General features: G+C 45.7%; 2 pseudogenes; both read right to left on the reverse strand.

The window, feature by feature from the left end:
- Nucleotides 1–2,847, reverse strand: part of LOC109269190 (olfactory receptor 2F1-like) — a 334,098-nt pseudogene extending 331,251 nt beyond the window's left edge.
- A 6,365-nt stretch (nt 2,848–9,212) lies between these two features.
- LOC109269191 (olfactory receptor 2F1-like) lies at nt 9,213–10,155 on the reverse strand (annotated as a pseudogene).
- Between the last annotated feature and the right edge of the window lie 812 nt (nt 10,156–10,967).

The raw sequence follows: 10,967 nt of genomic DNA on the forward strand, positions 1-10,967 counted from the left end.
GGAACTGGGTTTTGCTCTCTTAGACTTCATGCATTGGTTTGTTCGCCATTAAAAAAGATAAAGTATCAAGGCTTTGCCAGGCTAGTGCCTTTGGTGAGGCTCATACCTGTTTTGTGAGTCAGTGTTAAAAAAGCAAACTCCAGATCCCTCCTTAACCAGGATGGGACCTGTCTAACCAGAGGGTTGCCTCTTGAGACATGGCCTGAAATCAGAAAAGCAGGGTTGTTATCAGAGGTGACGCTTACAGAAACACCAAGTAAGGTCTGTTTATTTTTGCTCAGTCTTCAGAGTGTTACTCAGATGGCATGGTTATCTTTTTATTAAAAAAAAATAAAAGGGGGTGCCTGGATGGCTCAGTCAGTTGAGCGGCCGACTTTGGCTCAGGTCGTGATCTTGCGGTTCTTGAGTTCGAGCCCCGCGTCGGGCTCTGTACTGACCGCTTGGAGCCTGGAGCCTGCTTCAGATTCTGTGTCTCTCTCTCTCTCTGCCCCTCCCCCGCTCATGCTCTGTCTCTCTCTCTCTCTGTCAAAAATAAACATTAAAAAAATATTAAAAAAAAGGAAAGCAGAAGGCACTTTACAGTTATACCCTTCGTTCAAGTCTCAACCTCAAGATGTATTCACTTTTAACATTCCCTTATGCTTTAAAAAACTTCTGGTCTATATTCTTCCCAATTCTTTGGTCTTTGAAACCTGCCTTATCTACCTGGTCTGCGAAGTCTGCCCAAATGAGAGGAAGTTGAATTACAAAAAATTGTTTCACTTACTGCCTCTAGTTAAGCGTGAAATAGAGACTTTGTCAGACAAAAAGAAGACAAAGTTTGTGCTGTTTGTTTTGTCTTAGGACTAACAGTCCTGTGCAGAGGAAGAGGACAGCTTCTAGAATACGTATCACATGTGTCAATGCCCCATATTAGAAACTCTGCTATCTTTTCACGGCCTCTAAAGCACGTTCCTTGGCCTTGTTTTCAAAGCCCTACCAAACCCTCTTTCCAGCCTCACTTCTGCCTCATTACTCCTCAGAATGAAGTCTTTGCTCTAACCAAACTGGTTTGCTCACTCTTTCCCAGACAGACCTCAGTTTTTTCTACCTCTTCACTTGGTTTCTATGGTTCCTCCACTCACCAAAAATGAACCTATCTTTGGACTCCCTCAACTGTCCAAATTCAACCATTTCCTAAAGCCCCATTTAATTTTTTCTTCCCCTTCAATCCCTTTGCAAACTACCCAGATTTTTCCCCCCTTCATGGGGTAATTTTATGAATTCCATGGGTTTTTTGAACCTTCATCTTGTATTTGGTAATTAAGCAAATATCTCCTTAGTTGTGTTTTTTGCATTGTTGGATTACGTTGTGATTTCTTTTTTTCTTTTTTGGCGCGTATCTCTTATCTTTTCAAATAGTCTCCAGGTTGGGAGGAAGGCTCTCCTGTTGACTTCGTGTGTCTCTTGCAGCACCTGGCATGGCCAATGGCACACAAATCTATTCGCCGATTGATATTTCTTTCTGAGACTTGCATCGTGTCCCAGGCCCATCATGCTCTCTGCTCTTGAGAGGAGGAGGCTGGGATGATAAGTGTTGTGAGGAAGGGCTTCAGGCTGGGCACGGAGGAGGTGTTCATTAAAAGTGGTGTTTGGTGGGGTGCCTGGGTGGCTCAGTCAGTTGAGCGTACTACTTCAGCTCAGGTCATGATCTCACAGTTTGAGTTTGAGCCCCGTGTCGGGCTCTGTGCTGACAGCTCAGAGCCTGGAGCCTGCTTCCGATTCTGTGTCTCCCTCTCTCTCTGCCTCTCCCCTGCTCATGTTCTTGTCTCTGTCTCAAAAATAAAGATAAACATAAAAAATAAATAAATAAATAAATAAATAAATAAATAAATAAATAAATAAAATAAAAGTGGTGTTTGGTGATTGACTGTGGATGGCAAAGTTGACATTTAGGCCAGTGGTGAAAGTGGCCTTGGGCATTATATGTTCATGTTCACACGGTGGATGTGTAACATTTCTGATGGGTGTAAACTGCTTTTGAATCTTGTTGAGAACAGCCAGAGCTACAAAGATTTCAGAACTTAAGTCACTGCTTATATATGCCTTCAAAAACAAAGAGTACATTTTCCACACACACACACACACACACACACACACACACACACACACACACAGTTGCACAAATGCTTTATCCCTTAGTACAAGCTTTGCTGTCCTTAGAAGACAGCCTTCTCTTTCCACTTTGGAGTTCGTCTGTATTTGTCTGTAACACAACCGAGTTCCTACCCAGCATTCAGCTCTGGGCATCAGCAGCACTACTGTGCTAAAGCCCACCCTTACAGCCTGGTATGTATGATGTCCACGTGGGCCACGTGGTCAGCACATGTACCCACGGGTGGGCAGGTACATCATGACCACTGTCTCCACCACGGAACTCACTAGGCCTATAAGCCAAGAGACCACTGCTGTGGAGCACAGGGGGGCACAGACAGCCACGTAGTGGCCATAGGCCATAGCAGCCAGCAGCAGGAACTCGGTACCCCCCAGGGCCAGTGAGAAGAAGAGCTGAGTCCCACATCGGGTGAAGGAGATGGTCTTCTTCTCCAGGAGGAAGTGCACCAGCATCTGGGGGACCCCACTAGAGGTGTAGCAGATGTCCACCACTGAGAGGTTGCAGAGGAAGAAGTACATGGGCAGGTGCAGCCGCGCGTCCAGCCCGATCAGGAGGATGACGAGCCCGTTGCCTAGCAGGGTCAGCAGATAGGCGGCCACAAACAGGACAAAGAGTCCAGCCTGGGTCTGCCTGTCGCTGGAGAGCCCCAGGAGGACAAACTCACTTTCCCAGGTCAGGTTGTCCCTCCTCATGGAGCAGGCGAGCCGGGCTGCTGGGAGAGGAGGTGGCTTAGAGAAGCCAGAATCAATGAGAATTTGCAACAAAGGGCTTTCTGTGGGACTGCAAGAACTTATACATTTTCCCCAGTAGACTCTGAACTTCTTCACATCATGGATCTTTTATGATTTTTCTTTTCATGCAAAGATTCCTAAAAAATGTTTCACAGTATGAGTACACAAATAAGAAAAAGTTGAAAGTAGTGGCCTTGAGGATAATTCTCTGATCCTAAGACGTAGGACGTGTGCTCTGGACTTCCTCCTTGTCATTACTCCTCACGCTGGAGCTCGTGGTTCTTCCTGTTTCTCCCATAAGCCAGGCTGGGTCAGTGACAGAGAACATCACTCACTTGGTTCTCAGTGTACTGATTAATCAGGCTTATTCCTAGGTTGATAAGATCAGGACCTCATTGTACAACATTATGCTCACTGTAATTATGTCCCAACTTCTTGAGATGATGCTATTTCCTTGGTGAAATGCTGGCATTTATTTGAATGTTAAAGTAAGTGCTTTATAAAAGATGAATGTATATATCACTCACTTGCAACCAGAGCGTTTGGAACCTGATGGTGCCCACAGATGAAGTCAGTAAGGGAGTGCCTCTGAAACCCTTTGAACTTTGTTATGTGTAAATCCTTCTGTGACAGCAGAGACAGGTGTGCCCTTGGAACACCTCCCTGTTTACTTTGCTGGTCTTTAGCTTCTATCAAAGGGTAAAGATGCTATTTTTTCCCTTAGTACAAATGAAATGTACTAAGCAATTTTATCATCTTTATTTCTCTATTTGTTAATAGCAAGTCCCTCTAGCTCCATTGTCATGTCTACATTACGTGTCTCTGCAACATGGCGGGAGGAGATAGTGCTATTATGTAGTACAGGGGTGAGGAGAGACCACGGGGACATGGAGAAGAGTCCGCTGCTGGAAAAGCCCGTTTGAGTGCCCACTGGGGAAGCTTGAGAAGGAAGGGAAACTCCAGGCTCTAGGGTTTGACTGTGAAAATCCCACAGGACTCACAGTGGCCGCACATTGAGATCACCTGGCACACTCGGAAGACTCCAAAGCAATTAAGTCACAATCTCCAGATATTAGTATGTCCGTACCTTTTCACGTTTCTCAAACAAACAAAATGTGGAGCTAAATTTGAGAACCACTGCTTTAGATGGGACCTTTTAATCTTATTTTGGAAGACTCAGTGCATGTTCTTCTGGGGAGAGGAATATGTTTTGAGGTAAACCTAGAAGAGTTTTTGAGGAGGAAGGAACTTTTGGGCTGAGCTTCTCATTCTTTGAAAAAGTTGAGGCCAAGAGAGTATAAATAATTTGCCTCAAATTCCACTGAATGAGTGAAAACGTGATCCTTGATAGCTTGCCTTTTTGTGTGTTGGGTCTTCCCTTAGTCTTACTTCCTTAGGTCTTGTCCCCAAACGATGTTTCAGAATATTTTAGACCCAGGGAAATAGTAGTAAATATCCAATGAGATATTAGGTAGTACAATGAGATAATGTGTGGGAAAGCCCTCATAAATTTCAGAGCATTATCTAACTGAAAAGGATCTGTATCACAGATATGAAAGATGGGTCATAGAATGCAATGAAATGGAAATGAAAACAATTCAACCCAAGTTTTTCTAACAAGGCTTGAAGATAGAGCTCATGGGTGGATGGGGGTGAAAAGGGCAAAGCAAGTGGACACCACCCTCTGTCTCTCCTACCTGGTTGGAACCTACTCCTTTCGTTCTTTCAGTCCTTCTGTGGCCAGAAGGTGTCACTGTGGAAAATACTAAGAACAGAGACTGGCTTTGGCAGGGCACCCTGCTGGTTTTCTGAGCCCTGCACCTGGGATAGAGCCCGTTTTCCACAGAACCTATTTCCTTCGTCAATGCAGTAAGCAGCCAAATGTTACTCCCCCGATGCGGCTCCTGAGTGCCCAGAACAGCAACTAAAACTCTCCCCATGGAAGGGAATAAAATGCAAAACGAGAGAGAACACAGAAATGGCAGAAAAACTGGAAGGAACTTTCAGGATCATCATTTCAACCTTGTCATTTTACAAATGAGGACACTGAGGCTCAGGAACAGAAGGGGTTTGTGTGAGCAAAGCCAGGAGCAGGGCTGGAACTGGATGTGGAATCGGAGGACCACGTTCCCATGTTCTTCCCTCTACATCATATTGTGTTATCATGTGGAGCACACAGTGTATCACAGCAGCTAGTGGGGAGCAGCATCACCGCAAAATGATGTGTGGGACAGGTGAGATTTATGGGGGAGGGCAGTCAGGCAAGGTGTGATGTTTTAGGATGCGGCTCCCTGGGGACTTCAAGCTGCCACGACGTGATGTAACGTAGGGAAACTGGCTGAAGAGCAGTTTGGAGAGGCAGGCGGACTGGTGGCCCAGTTCGTTAGGCCAGCTGGCCTCCTTCCATTTCATCCAAGAGGAAAATCTTCACCCCCTAGTTTAGTCAGAGTATGGAGCCCACACACCAGGACTCTCAACTTTCTCTGCAGCCAGGAGGTAGAATTGGAAGAGCACCTCCACTGTGCCTGAACTGTTTACTTTCTTTTTATGACTTCTAACAAACTAACTGCTTGAAGGGTAAACAGGGTGTTTTCTTGTCATACCCCTTTCTCATTTCCTTTTTTTTTTTCAATTTTTTTTAAAAATTGGTTTTGAAGGAGAGAGAGAGAGACAGAGCATGAGCAGGGGAGGAGCAGAGAGAGAGGGAGACACAGAATCCGAAGCAGGCTCCCGATGTGGGGCTTGAACTCACGAACTATGAGATCATGACCTGAGCCAAAGTCGGATGCCCAACCGACTGGGCCACCCAGGCGCCTCACCCCTTTCTCATTGAGACTGGCATATAGATAGAGTTGGTCGGCTGGCTGAATGAACATCATAGTGAAGAGTGGTTTTAAAATTCATTCTCTCATCCATGAGCTCAGTATAGAACTTTCCTATTGATGTTTTCAGAGAGTTCACTCTGTAATAGCATCTCAAGAATAGCTCCACTCAGAAGGGTCTCTTGTGGGACCAGTTTTTCCTCCTGATTAGTAAGTGCCCTTCAAATACACTGAGTCTCTCTTGGAAGAGACAAGGGCCAGAGGCACATGGGTGGCTCAGTCGGTTGAGCGTCTGACTTTGGCTCAGGTCATGATCTCTTGGTTTGTGAGTTTGAGCCCCTGTAGGGCTCTCTGTTATCAGCGCAGAGATCTTCCTCCACTTCAGATCTTCTGTTCCCCACCTCTTCCCTGCACCTCCCCCCTCTCTGCACCTTGCCCACTCATGCTCTCTCAAAAATAAACATTAAAAAAAATAAAAAATAATAAAGAGACAAGGGCCACATTTTTGTTTTTTAAATTCTAAAAGTCAAACAATAAGGTAAGTAGGAAAATATTTTGGACCTACTACTTTCTTTTTCTAACTTGTAATTTAGTGAATTGGTGTCTTCTTTGGATAAACTAGATGTTTGCCCTCCTGCCACAAACAATACGAGTATTATTCTGTATACAGAAGGTATGTTTTCATTATTAGGATTAGAGGATGTCTTAATAGATTATTGTCCCTACTATATTGTACTTTAATAAAGGACTCTAGCTCAACCCGTAAAGAAGGGACATCATTGCTTTTGGTTGACCCCTTCCAAATTTTAACTGGTTTTATAAAAAAGAACCTCCATACACAAAGCTTGCTCATTCAATGATCTTGGTGATCATTTTATAGCCTGGCTATATTAGAAAGTGTGCTAGGATATCCTGCTGCTCAGTGGTAGATGTTCTGTAGATACATGATGAAGATAAAGGAAAATATATTAAATTACAAATGCTTGTGATTTATTCTTTCTCACTTAAAAAGAAAGAACTCCTGAGGTTTCTTTGCTGTGCAAAATGTAGGCACTGGGCAAAGGGCAGGCAAACACCTAACCATGGAGGCAGTGGAGAAAGGAAAAGATAATTTGTTTATTTGGGGAGAGAACTTAATAGTTACAGGAGGATCTAAAAGTGAGAGTTAAAACATTTTGACTGGAGATGGGGCTGAGTGCCTTATATCTCACATGGGCATGGGAGCAGGGAAGGAGGAAGGCTGATGAAGGCGGCTGGTCGTGGTAGGGGAGAAGGAGGTGGGCAGGGGCTGAGGGAGGGGAAGGAAGCAGAGAGGGTCTTAAATAAAAAATAAAAAAAAAATTTTTGCTGGACATTTCTCCGAAGAAGATCTACACGTGGCCAACAGGCACATGGAAAGATGCTCAGCATCATTAGTCACTAGGGACATCCAAGTTAAAGCCGGAGTGGGACATCATTTCCTACCCACTGGGACGGCTGTAATCAAAGAAACAAAACTAAGTGTTGGGAGGATGTGGAGAAGTTGGAGCCCCCCTTCACTGTTGGTGGGAACATATGATGGATCAGCTGTGGTGGCCAACACTTCGGCAGTTCCTCAGAAACGTTAATCATACGGGCGCCTCGGTGGCTCAGTCTGTTGCGCTTCCAACTCTTGATTTTGGCTCAGGCCGTGATCTCACGGCTTGTGAGTTCGAGCCCCACTTGGGGCTTGATGCTGACAGCCGGGAGCTACTTGCGATCCTCTCCCTCTGTCTCTACTTCATTCCCTCTCAAAAACAAACAAACAAACAAACTTAAAAAAAAAGTTAAACACAGAATTGCCATATGATCCAGCAGTTCCATTCCAAGGTATATGCTCCAAAGAGTCAAAAGCAAAATTCAAGCAAAAACGCGCACGTGGACATATAGCAGCACTGTTTTAACTATTAGTTAGAAATAACCCAAACACCCACTACCTGATGAATGGGGAGGGGGCGGAAGGGGGGGGGGAGAAAATGTGTTTGTTTCCATACGGTGGAATATTATCCAGCCATAAAAAGAAACGAAGCACCGTGTTCTGTGCTACAAAACCATTATGCTAGGTGAAAGAAGGCAGGCACAAAAGGTCACGTATTGTTATGATTCCATTTCTGTTAAGTGTTTAGAGTGGGCAAATCCATAAAGACAGAAAGCAGATTGGGGGTTGCCAGGGCCTGGGTGGAGGGAGGGAGAGGGACTTGTTAAAGGGTCTGAGGTGCCCTTTTGGGGGTGATGAAAATGTTTCGGAACTGGATAGACATAAGGTTGAACAACGTGGTGAATATACTAAATGTCACTGAATTGTACACTTTAAAATGGTACAAATCATGAATCCTGTGTTATGTGAATTTTATGTCAATTAAAAAAAAGTTGTACCAAGAATTTAAAAAGGTACTCCATTCTCCTCCTCTGCAGCTTTTTGGCATTTTCTCAGCAGATTGATTAGAAGTTTGCATTGTTGTCAGTTTATGGGTTTTTGTTGTTGTTGTTTGTGGGTAAGACCAACCAGATACCTGTAATATTTAGGTAAGAGATGCTTTATTTTAATTTTTAAGTGTTGTTTTAAATACTTTCCTGGACAAACCTAGCACTGTTTCACTTTCTGGGTTAGGATATTGAGAGCCCAGTCACTGATTGTGTATCACCAGAGTGGGGCAAAACTAGAAACAGATTCTTTCCTTGCTGAGTGGCTCGCTCGGCTCCCCTCTGATGGGGTGTGGCATGATAGTCCAGCGTGAATTCTGAATACAGTTCTGTTTTCAGAAGAGTATGTCCTTAGACCTGAGTGTGTAGAAAGTACATGTTTGAGGTCCCGAATGCTTGACTTGCGGGCCAGCCATTTGCCACCACTGCAAGGCCAAGGGCGTGGAGGCATGCCGAGGGGTGTTCATGTGCCGCACGCACCGTCTAGTCCTGCTTTTCACGGTTTGTGGGGAGAGTTTCTATGACTTTGGCCCCAAGTCCCTTGTGAATTCCCCACCCTACTGAGCTGGGTTGGGCCCAGGCATGTGTGAGTCACAGGGGTGACCTTTGCACCTCTGGCCTAAAGCCCGTTTGATCCTTTGGGCACAGTGAATTTTGTAGATTACAGCTCCCTCCTCCCCTCCCTTTTGCAGAAAAGCTTAGACATGTAGTTGTAGATTTTAGAAGGAAATATCCTTTCTTGGCCTAAGTTTTGTGCACTGCTGTGACTTCTGATTTCATCTTCCTTTCTAACTCATATATGCTGGTATATCTTTTTAATTTATTTTTTCCATTTAGTTTTCCAGTGGGTGTATTTGTAAATCATAATTCAGATTTTTAGAAGAAGTCAGGGACCAAAAACAGAGTCCAGGGATACAGTCCATTTCCCAGTTCCTCAAAAGATAGTGGTGCAGATTGGGGTCTCCCTACCTGCTCCCTTACAAACACGCATACGCTATGCCAGAGCGCCCACTCCAAGGTCCACGGGCTTCCGAGTGAGGCCTCTTATGACAAAGCTGCGTGCTAAAGTTTTGATTCAGAACTCCTCATCAGAACTCGACTCAGAGCAGCTTTCATCTCGTTGTTCCGTAGACTGTAGATGAGCGGATTCAACATGGGGGTCATCACAGCATAAAAGAGCATCACCACCTTGTCCTGCTCGGCTGAGGCTGTGGAGTGGGGCTGCATGTAGGTGACCAGGGCCATCACGTAAGACATGGAGACCACGGTGAGGTGGGAGGCACAGGTCCCAAAGGCCTTGCGGCGTCCCCCAGTGGAGCGGATCCGCAGGATGGCTGCCACGATGTAGGTATAGGACAGTGAGACGAGGCAGCATGGCACCAGCAGCACTACCACGCTGGAGGCCAGTATGACCACCTGGTTGAGGGTGATGTCCACGCAGGCCAGGCGGACGAGTGCCAGCGTCTCACAGGCCACATGGTTCAGCACGTGATGCCCACAGGTAGGCAGACGCATGGTGACCACCGTCTCCACTGTAGAATTCACCAGGCCTACAAGCCAAGAGACAGCTGCCAGGCCTGTGCAGCACCTCGGGCTCATCACTGCCACGTAGCGCAGGGGGTCACAGACAGCCACGTAGCGGTCATAGGCCATAGCAGCCAGCAGCAGGAACTCGGTACCCCCCCAGGGCCAGTGAGAAGAAGAGCTGAGTCCCACATCGGGTGAAGGAGATGGTCTTCTTCTCCAGGAGGAAGTGTACCAGCATCTGGGGGACCCCACTAGAGGTGTAGCAGATGTCCACCACTGAGAGGTTGCAGAGGAAGAAGTACATGGGCAGGTGCAGCCGCGCGTCCAGCCCGATCAGGAGGATGATGAGCCCGTTGCCCAGCAGGGTCAGCAGATAGGCGGCCGCAAACAGGACAAAGAGTCCAGCCTGGGTCTGCCTGTCGCTGGAGAGCCCCAGGAGGACAAACTCACTTTCCCAGGTCAGGTTGTCCCTCCTCATGGAGCAGGGGGGCTGGGCTGCTGGGAGAGGAGCAGAGTCAGAGAGGGGCAAGTAAAGGTCAGACTTTAGGAGTCGGGGATTAAGCCATGAGCCAGGACTTGAGCCGCAGTAGGGACACCTACCCTCCTGTTCCCTTAACCTAGGTGCTTAGGGAGAATGCAGTGAAAGAGCCGGAGGAAGGGGCACCTGGGTTCTCAACTAGACTGTGAGGTTCTCAGGGTTAAAGTCCCTATTCTGATCATCCTTTTGTGGCTAGGATCCAGCACAGTTACAGTTACATAGGAAATCATTCACTGTAGAAGGAAAGATAGAGGAAAAAAAGTGGTGGAGAAAGGGTAGAAGGAAAGACAAAAAAGAATGTAAAAGAAAAAGAAAAACTAAGGAAGAAAAGTTTGGAAATCGGAAAAGGAGGAAAGAAAGTGGAAGATAGGGAGGAGAGCAGGATGTGGTTTTAAGCCACAGCCTCTGTGTGTGCCAAGGACCTGTGCTGGACACGAGACACCTGTCTGTGAGCAAGATTGAAGCAGGAATCCTGCTTTCTTGGTTCTTATAACTTAATCAGGGACACCAAGATTAAATTAATAATTACAAAAATTAATTATAATTGTGCTAAGTACTTTGAAGAAGAACAAGGTTACTAGTTGGTAAATTAAATTTGTGGCTGTAATTAAATTACCACTGATTATGTCTTCTCAATAATGTGCAATTTACATAGTAAGTTGCAGACATTTATTTAGATGTTCAAGTAAATGATTAACAAAATAATGTAATGAAGGCCTTTGGAAACCAATGATACATATTACTGCTGATAC

This window comes from Panthera pardus, unplaced genomic scaffold (genome assembly GCF_024362965.1).
Source record: "Panthera pardus isolate Hobbes unplaced genomic scaffold, ASM2436296v1 HiC_scaffold_8, whole genome shotgun sequence".
NCBI classification, from domain to species: Eukaryota; Metazoa; Chordata; class Mammalia; order Carnivora; family Felidae; genus Panthera; species Panthera pardus.